An 8,864-nucleotide genomic window follows, 5' to 3' on the forward strand; every position below is an offset into this window, starting at 1 on the left:
CGCCTTTGATGGAGGGGGCGTGGCAACGGGCGCGGTTGGGTTATCCACGTTCGTATTTATGGGAATCCCGGAATAAGGGGAACACAATCTCTGCTTCGACAAGACGTGCCAAGGAAACCGCTTCGCTAAACACGCTGGGGTGGTACAATAAAAACGATTCGAGTAAAGGCTTGGTAGTGGTGTGACATCACGCCACCAAATACGTCAGCAGATTGAACTTGTGTAAATATCATTCTCTCTACGGTGGTATGTGGAATTTATTTTGTAGAGCCGGACACTATCCTGGTGTTCACAATCTTCTATAAATTTTTCGGAGAAGGAACCCGCCTTGCAATGCCGAAGACAACATGCGCGCCGGACTCATCTTCATTGAAGCCTGGTTCAGGGGCTACTGAGGGAGTCCTGGACTAGGGGGTGTCCGGATAGCCGGACTATCATCATCGGCCAGACTCCAAGACTATGAAGATACAAGATTGAAGACTTCGTCCCATGTCCGGATGGGACTTTCCTTGGCGTGGAAGGCAAGCTTGGCGATACGGATATGTAGATCTCCTACCATTGTAACCGACTCTGTGTAACCCTAGCCCTCTCCGATGTCTATATAAACCGGATGGCTTTAGTCCGTAGGACGAACAACAATCATACCATAGGCTAGCTTCTAGGGTTTAGCCTCCTTGATCTCGTGGTAGATCTACTCTTGTAATACCACATCATCAATATTAATCAAGCAGGACGTAGGGTTTTACCTCCATCAAGAGGGCCCGAACCTGGGTAAAACATCGTGTCCCTTGTCTCCTGTTACCATCCGCCTAGACGCATAGTTCGGGACCCCTACCCGAGATCCGCCGGTTTTGACACCGACAATCATCATATGTAGTTCTAGATGATATAGCCACACCACATATGTAGTTCTAGATGATATCGAAGCCGATCATCATCCTCAAGCCTGGGCGGTGGGTGTTCCTGATAGTAATTAGGATGGCCTGTCCAACACGAAGATTCTTGCCATCGAGGAATCTCTTCCACCCAACTGAGTTTAAGTATGTGCGAACCGTCCCGTGTCCACGCGGTAAGTACAGGTTGTGACGGAGCCCCTTGCGGTAAGGCGTAGTCCAGCTGAGCCTTCTTCATCAGGGTCGGTACCATAACTCATAGATAGGCTCTTTGCCATTTCCGAATAAGAAAAACATATCAATAAATAAATAGCCTCGCACATACTCTTGCAAATAGGTATATATGGACATCTACACTATTAATAGTTCCTTAGATCTACACTAATAAGCATGTGATTGAACTCTACACTAAAGCATATCATCGACTAGATTCCACAAATATATCATTGGACTCACACAAGCATATATCGGATAATTTGCATTTGTAAGTATAATACCATATCATGTCGATCGACCATGTAATTTGTCCCAGGGGGCGGAATGCCCCAAGATTCCATTGGAGGATTCTGCCAAGGAGTGGAAGAATTCCTTCTTCTATGTCCGCAACCTAGGCGCGGACCGCATCAACCTTCCGGTCTTCACCATCGCGCCACCGCAGGCGAAGATGAACTAGGGTTACTACCCAGGAACCCGTCACGAGAGATACTCAATCTCTGCGAGCAGGTAGCGGTGATGAAGACGCGGGAGGGGCTCACCAGCACCAACCTTCTTGCCGCCTTCATCACGCGCCAGGTCCTTCCGCCGTAGTGGCGCACCTGCCTCATCGGTGATATGGTTGGTCTTCAAGACCCCAACCGCATAGGGGCGGCGCGCCTGTTGGCGGACCAGGTCGCGCACCGGGTCAACGACATCTCCAAGGCCAACCTGGGGGACGACTGGCGGTTCGGCAAGGCGCCGTACAGCCATTCGAATCCGGCACCTCTGGTGAGTTTTTGGTCTTCTTACTTAATGTTGCGCATGTCCTCATACGTCCCGACGCGACGCGGGAGGTGCTCATGAATGCCATCCGGCACCCTTACGCCCGGGCTCCGTCGTAGGTGATGCGGGCAGCGGCGGAGGAGCCGGCATCCCACGACGGAGAGAGGAGGACGAGGTCGACGTCGGTTCTGGGCGCCGCGCGGGTAAGTCATGCCTTCTTGCCTTCTTTTTTGTGTTTCTTGAGTTGTCGGTTGCGACACGGCGCGGGCGACATTGACGCCGATTGTTGATGTAGTGGCGTTGGGCGGAGGAGGAGGCGACGCGGGCGGAGCCGGGTCGTCGCGGGGGGTGGCGCCGAGCCGTCTGCACGGGAAGAACAGTGTCGCGCCACGGCCCCGGGCCCCGAAGCGCGTGGCGGACCCGGCCGGGAGCGCGAGTCCGGCCTAGAGGAGGCGCGGCGCTGGGCAAGGGAGGCCAGCGAGGGCCGCCGTCCTAGTTTTGCCGGAGTAAGTTTCTTCTTCCATTCGCGTCCGAGTAGTCGAGTCGGCATTGCTTTTTGTTCATTTTGTCTTTTCTTTACGTCGCCAATTGCGCTGGCGAGGGCGGCGGCTGATGCCGCGGCCGCTGAGGAGGCCGCATTCCAGAGGAGCCGGCCCGGCCCCGTCGACCAGGACAAGGAGGAGGAGCCGGCAGATCCGGACCTCGGCCTGGAGCCGACCGATGCCGAAGGCCTGGCCTGGTGAGACAGGAACAGGGCCGAGGTGGAGCTGGAGGCGGCATCAGTCCGGGCCTGGACCGATGCTGTGGCGGCATGGGCGTGAGCTGGTGTGGCGCGAGATGCCGGAGGGCACGGTGGTGGAGGCGACGGTCTTCGAGCCGTCGTTGGTGAGGGAGCACGGCCGAGGAGGCCGGCCTGATGTGGCGGACCTCGACCTGGAGGTCGTGGAGGTGGAGGACAACACCCCGCCGCGGGTCGACATTGTCGAGCGGGCGGGGGTCGACGGAGGCGGCAACAACGCCGTCTTGGAGGAGGCGCCACGGGTGGCACCGCAGGGGACACCGCATGCGTCGAGGGAGGCTCCGCAGATAGGGGCATTGCAAGTCGTCCCAGCGGCCGGGTCGTCGGTGGCGTCGCAAGCCGTCTCGGTGGTCGGGTCGTAGGCGGCGCCGGAGAGGGCGGCGAAGGAGGCGCTGGCCGCGGCGGGAGCGGACAGCGGGGAGCATGCCATGGTGCCCCGGCAAGGGGGCGTTGGGCCGCCGTGTTGTAGCCGGCATGGAGCATGGGCTCCATGGTCTTCGGGCCCCAGACCCAGGAGGAGGCGGCAATGGACGCCGTCAGCCGCCATCTGCGCGGGCGGACAGACCGGATCGAGGCCTTCGCCCAGGCCGAGGTAGAGCGGACATGGGATCTGGAGCACGCCGTGCTGGTAAGTTTTCTTCGCAGCTTCTTCTTTGTGGGGGCGAGCTAGCACACCCACTGGGTGTAGCCCCCAAGGTTTGGGCCAACTACGTAGTTGTTGGGTCGAATCTTTAGAATGTTGTCTTTGTTTTGATCGCTGCCTTCTTCAGCAACTCGACGTCTACCGGGTCAGCGCCTTCAACCGCCTCCTGGGCAAATACCGGGAGCTCAAGGAGCAGCTCACCGCCAAGGAGGAGGAGCTCCGCATCGCTGCAAGTATCTTCGTGCTCTCTTCTAGTGGGGGCGCGCTAGCGCACCCACTTGGTGTAGCCCCCAAGATTCGGGCCAACTGTGTAACGGTTGGGCCAAATCTTAAGTCTTGATATTTCTTTTCTGAATCTTCTCTTTTCAGCCGAGGTGTTGTCCTGGCAGACCTGGCTGCTCCGGGCCGGTCATCACCATGACCGGTTTGTCACCGACACCGGCCGTCTTGGGGCCGAGGTGGCGCAGGCGAAGGCGGCGGCGGCCCGGCGGCGCTCGACGAGGCCAACCAGCTGCGAGAGTAGTTGGCGGGCCACAAGAGCCGCCTCGAGGCTGAGGTGGAGCTCCTTAAGGCGGAGGCCACCAAGGTGGTGGAGGCGCAGCGGGCCCTAGTCGAGGCGGACCAGCAACGCGGCAGGCTGGCCGACGACAAGGGATGGCTTCAGGCCGAGGTGGAACGCCTGAAGGGGCAGGCCACCACGGCGGAGGGGGCTCGTTAGGACGAGGCTCGTCGTCGCGAGGCGTCCGAGAAGGCGGCCGAGGACAAGGACGCCAAGATGAAGGCGGCCCTTGCCAAGGTGGCCAACTTGGAGAAGGCGCTCCAGGAGCGCGACCGCACCATTGATCGGGAGTGGCACGTTACATTGCTCGAAGCGCAGCAGCTGGAAGAATCCTTCTCCGGTAAGTGCTTTTCTTGAGTTTCGCCGGGTTGGGATCCGGCTTTTTTGTCCTTGATGTCCTTTTTCTAATTTTCTTTGTTTTCTGACAGGGAACTTCTCGGAGACGCATCGGCTGGCGGAGGAGGTCGTCCGCTTCCAGCACGACCTGCTGGGGGTTGTTGGCTCCAGGACCGACCCTCAGGTGGCGTGGACCTTCCCAGAAATCATGACCGCCGCTGAGGCCCGCCCGCGGGTCCTGGGTGACCAGATGGGGCGGTGAAAGTGCAACTATACCTAGGTGGTTTTGGTAATTCATAACAACATATAGCTCATTGAGCTAATGCTATTCCAAGACATATATTTCAGGAAAGCTCAATGAATGGCATGGCATGGATGATGAAAGTGGATCCCTCAAAATATCAAGGACAAAGGATTGGCTCAAGCTCAAAAGCTCAAGACTCTACATTTTATATTTCAGTGATCCAAGATCACATTGAGTCTATAGGAAAAGCCAATACTATCAAGGAGGGATGAGGTGTTGCTTAATGAGCCTCTTGCTTCATGTGCTTAGTGATATGCTCCAAAACCCTCAACTACTTTCTCACATCCACATATGACCTAAACCTAAAGCCAAAATCGGTCACACCGATTCTTTCTATCCGGCGCCACCGAGTTCAGATGTCATAGCCACTGCCACAAACCCTAGGCAAATCGGTCTCACCGATAGGGATCTCGGTCTCACCGAGATGGGATTGTAATCTCTCTGTTTCCCTTCGTAACGTTTCGGTCTAACCGAAGTGAGCGATCGGTCCCACCGAGATTGCAATGTAAACTCTTTGTTTCCCTTTTGTAACATTTCGGTCTCACCGAAAAGAGCAAATCGGTCCCACCGAGTTTACCTGACCAACTCTCTGGTTAGCTAATTACCAAAATCGGTCTCACCGAGTTTGTGTAATCGGTCTCACCGAGATTACGTTATGCCCTAACCCTAACCATATTGGTCCTACCGAGTTGCATTTCGGTCCCACCGAAAATCCTAACGGTCACTAGGTTTACTAAATCGGTCTGACCGAGTTTGTTGATTCGGTCCCACCGAGATTGGTAAATTGTGTGTAACGGTTAGATTTTGTGTGGAGGCTATATATACCCCACCACCTCCTCTTCATTCGTGGAGAGAGCCATCAGAACAAACCTACACTTCCAACTTACCAGTTATGAGAGAGAACTACCTACTCATGTGTTGAGGCCAAGATATTCCATTCCTACCATATGAATCTTGATCTCTAGCCTTCCCCAAGTTGCTTTCCACTCAAATCTTCTTTCCACCAGATCCAAATCCTATGAGAGAGAGTTGAGTGTTGGGGAGACTATCATTTGAAGCACAAGAGCAAGGAGTTCATCATCAACGCACCATTTGTTACTTCTTGGAGAGTGGTGTCTCCTAGATTGGCTAGGTGTCACTTGGGAGCCTCCGACAAAGATTGTGGAGTTGAACCAAGGAGTTTGTAAGGGCAAGGAGATCGCCTACTTCGTGAAGATCTACCGCTAGTGAGGCAAGTCCTTCGTGGGCGACGGCCATGGTGGGATAGACAAGGTTGCTTCTTCGTGGACCCTTCTTGGGTGGAGCCCTCCGTGGACTCGCGCAACCGTTACCCTTCGTGGGTTGAAGTCTCCATCAACGTGGATGTACGATAGCACCACCTATCGGAACCACGCCAAAAACATCCGTGTCTCCAACTGCGTTTGAATCCTCCAAACCCTTCCCTTTACTTTCTTGCAAGTTGCATGCTTTAATTTCCGCTGCCTATATACTCTTTGCATGCTTGCTTGATTTGTGTGATGATTGCTTGACTTGTCCAAAGATTGCTAAAATCTGCCAAACTCTAAAATTGGGAAAAGGTTAAGTTTTTAATTGGTCAAGTAGTCTAATCACCCCCCCCTCTAGACATACTTCAAGGTCCTACAAGTGGTATCAGAGCCTTGGTCTCCATTTGCTTTGATTTCCATAGCTTTTGGTGGTCATAGCCTTGGTTTCACAACCTAGGAGAGTATGGCGTCTAGCGAGGGAAATTATCACCGTAGAGGTCCTTACTTTGATGGAACTAATTTTGCTAGTTGGAAGCATAAGATGAAAATGCATATTCTTGGACATAACCCCGCCGTTTGGGCTATTATTTGTATTGGCTTGCAAGGTGAATTCTTTGATGGGAGAGAGCCGAACCGTGAAGCTAATGCGGAAGAATTGAAGATGCTGCAATACAACGCTCAAGCTTGTGATATCATCTTCAACGGATTGTGCCCCGAAGAATTCAACAAAATCAGCCGTCTTGAGAATGCAAAGGAAATTTGGGACACTTTGATTGATATGCATGAAGGTACCGACTCCGTCAAGGAATCCAAGTTGGATGTGCTCCAAAGTCAGCTTGACAAGTTCAAAATGAAGGATGGTGAAGGTGTCGCTGAAATGTACTCTAGGCTTGCTCTTATCACAAATGAGATTGCCGGCTTAGGGAGTGAAGAGATGACCGACAGATTCATCATCAAGAAGATCCTAAGAGCATTGGATGGAAAATATGATACCGTGTGCACATTGATTCAAATGATGCCCAATTACAAGAATCTCAAGCCAACGGAAGTCATTGGTAGAATTGTTGCTCATGAGATGTCACTCAAGGATAAGGAGGAACTTCACAACAAGTCAAGTGGTGCTTACAAAGCCTCATGTGAAGCCCCCACATCATCAAGTGAGAAACAAACCTTCAATGAAGAATTGAGCTTAATGGTGAAGAATTTCAACAAATTCTACAAGAGTAGAAGCAAAGAAAGAAGCTCTAAGTCAAGGTCCTACAATGACAAGAGATCTTCCAGTCGAGAGCGCAACTGCTACAATTGTGGGAGACCCGGACACTATTCCAATGAGTGTACGGCACCCTACAAAAGAAGAGAAGATTCTCCAAAAAGAAGAAGTAGAAGAGAAGAATCACCGCCAAGAGAGAGAAGGAGTAGAGATGATCGTTATGAACGAAGACCCTCACGGAGAAGCAAAGATTCGGAAAGGAAGGACAAGTCATCAAAGAGCTACACAAAACGAAGACATCAAGCTCATGTTGGTGAATGGGTATCCGGTTCCGACTCTGAACATCACTCCGAGAGAAGCTATCACTCCGACTCCGAACATACTCAAGATGAAGGTGTTGCCGGTCTAGCACTCGTGACAACCAACTCCTACGACATATTTGACTCACCAAATGAAGGAATTGGAAGATGCTTCATGGCCAAAGGTCCAAAGGTAACACATCCCGAGTATGTTGATTTCAATAGTGATGAAGATGACTTGCTAGGTGATGATGATTTACTTATTGACAACTCTAGTGATGAATACTATGATGGAACGATCAATTAATCATGCTAAACAAGATAAAACGAATGACAATGATAAGGAGAAGATTGAGCTTCTAACTAAAGAACTAAACACTCTTAAGTTAGCTCATGAAACTATCTTCGAAAATCATCGAGAACTTTTAAGGGCTCATGAGAAGTTACGCTTTGAAAAGCTCAATCTTGAGCAAGAGCATGAGTTCTTAAAGGCAATCAATGATGATCTTCGCAAGAAAAGTTCTTCTTATATTGCCAAGCGTTTACTCTTATCAACTTACATGCCTCAAGTCAAGTCTAGTAACAAGAACAAGAAAGATTCTTTCTCTAGTAGTAACAATAACAATGCTAAATCAAATATTGTTGCTTCTAGTAGTTCTCTTGATTCCACTAATGATTCTCTTAGCCAAGTTACACTTGAGCAAGAAAATAGCTTATTGAAGGGAATTATAGAGAAAGGTGTATACAAGAGCCTTGCCGGGAGTAAGCAATTCGAGGAAATTGTACGCAAGCAAGGAAGACACTGGAAGAATCAAGGTGTTGGTTTTGAACGAAAGTTCAATGCCAATGGAGTTGAGTGGGAAGAAGATCAATACCCCAAGACGAAGTTTGTTCCTCAACAAGAGAAGTATGATCCTACTTCTTTCAAGGGAACACAAGCTCAAGATGATCTTCCACCACAAGACCATAAAGGCAAGGACAAGCTTCAAGAGTAGATTGATGCATTTGAAGAAGCACCTAAGGCCTTGGTCAAGTGGGTTCCCAAGACTACGTCAAGTTCTACTTCATCAAGTACAACCACAACTCCAAGGATTCCCATCAAGATGATGTGGATCCCAAAGAAGAAGAACTAGAGAGTTCTTGAGGGTGACTCCACCAACATTCTTCAATCATATCATTACGGCAAGAGCCAGTGCAATCAACTTCCACATTTTGCACTAGTTCAAGGAGTCACAAACCCTCATGTTGGTAAGGCAAGGGACAAGATAACCAAATGATTTCATGGACATCATTTTGTGTGTGCATCACTCTATGTCTATGGATATTCTTGTTTTGTTCCTTGTGGGACTAACCCATGTAGGTATGTTGAAAGTGCAACTCACTCCAAAAGATTGCTCCAAATGATCTACATCAACTTTGAGCATTCACATCTTCAACACCTACATGAAGTCATCATCGACAAAACCCAAGGTTAGTTCATCCCTCTAAGGTGGGATCTCACATCTAGGGGGAGCTTAACTCTAAGAATTGAGTCAAAGCAACTCTAATGGTGTGAACACATCAATGCATTATGTAAAA

This window comes from Triticum aestivum, chromosome 3B (genome assembly GCF_018294505.1).
Source record: "Triticum aestivum cultivar Chinese Spring chromosome 3B, IWGSC CS RefSeq v2.1, whole genome shotgun sequence".
NCBI classification, from domain to species: Eukaryota; Viridiplantae; Streptophyta; class Magnoliopsida; order Poales; family Poaceae; genus Triticum; species Triticum aestivum.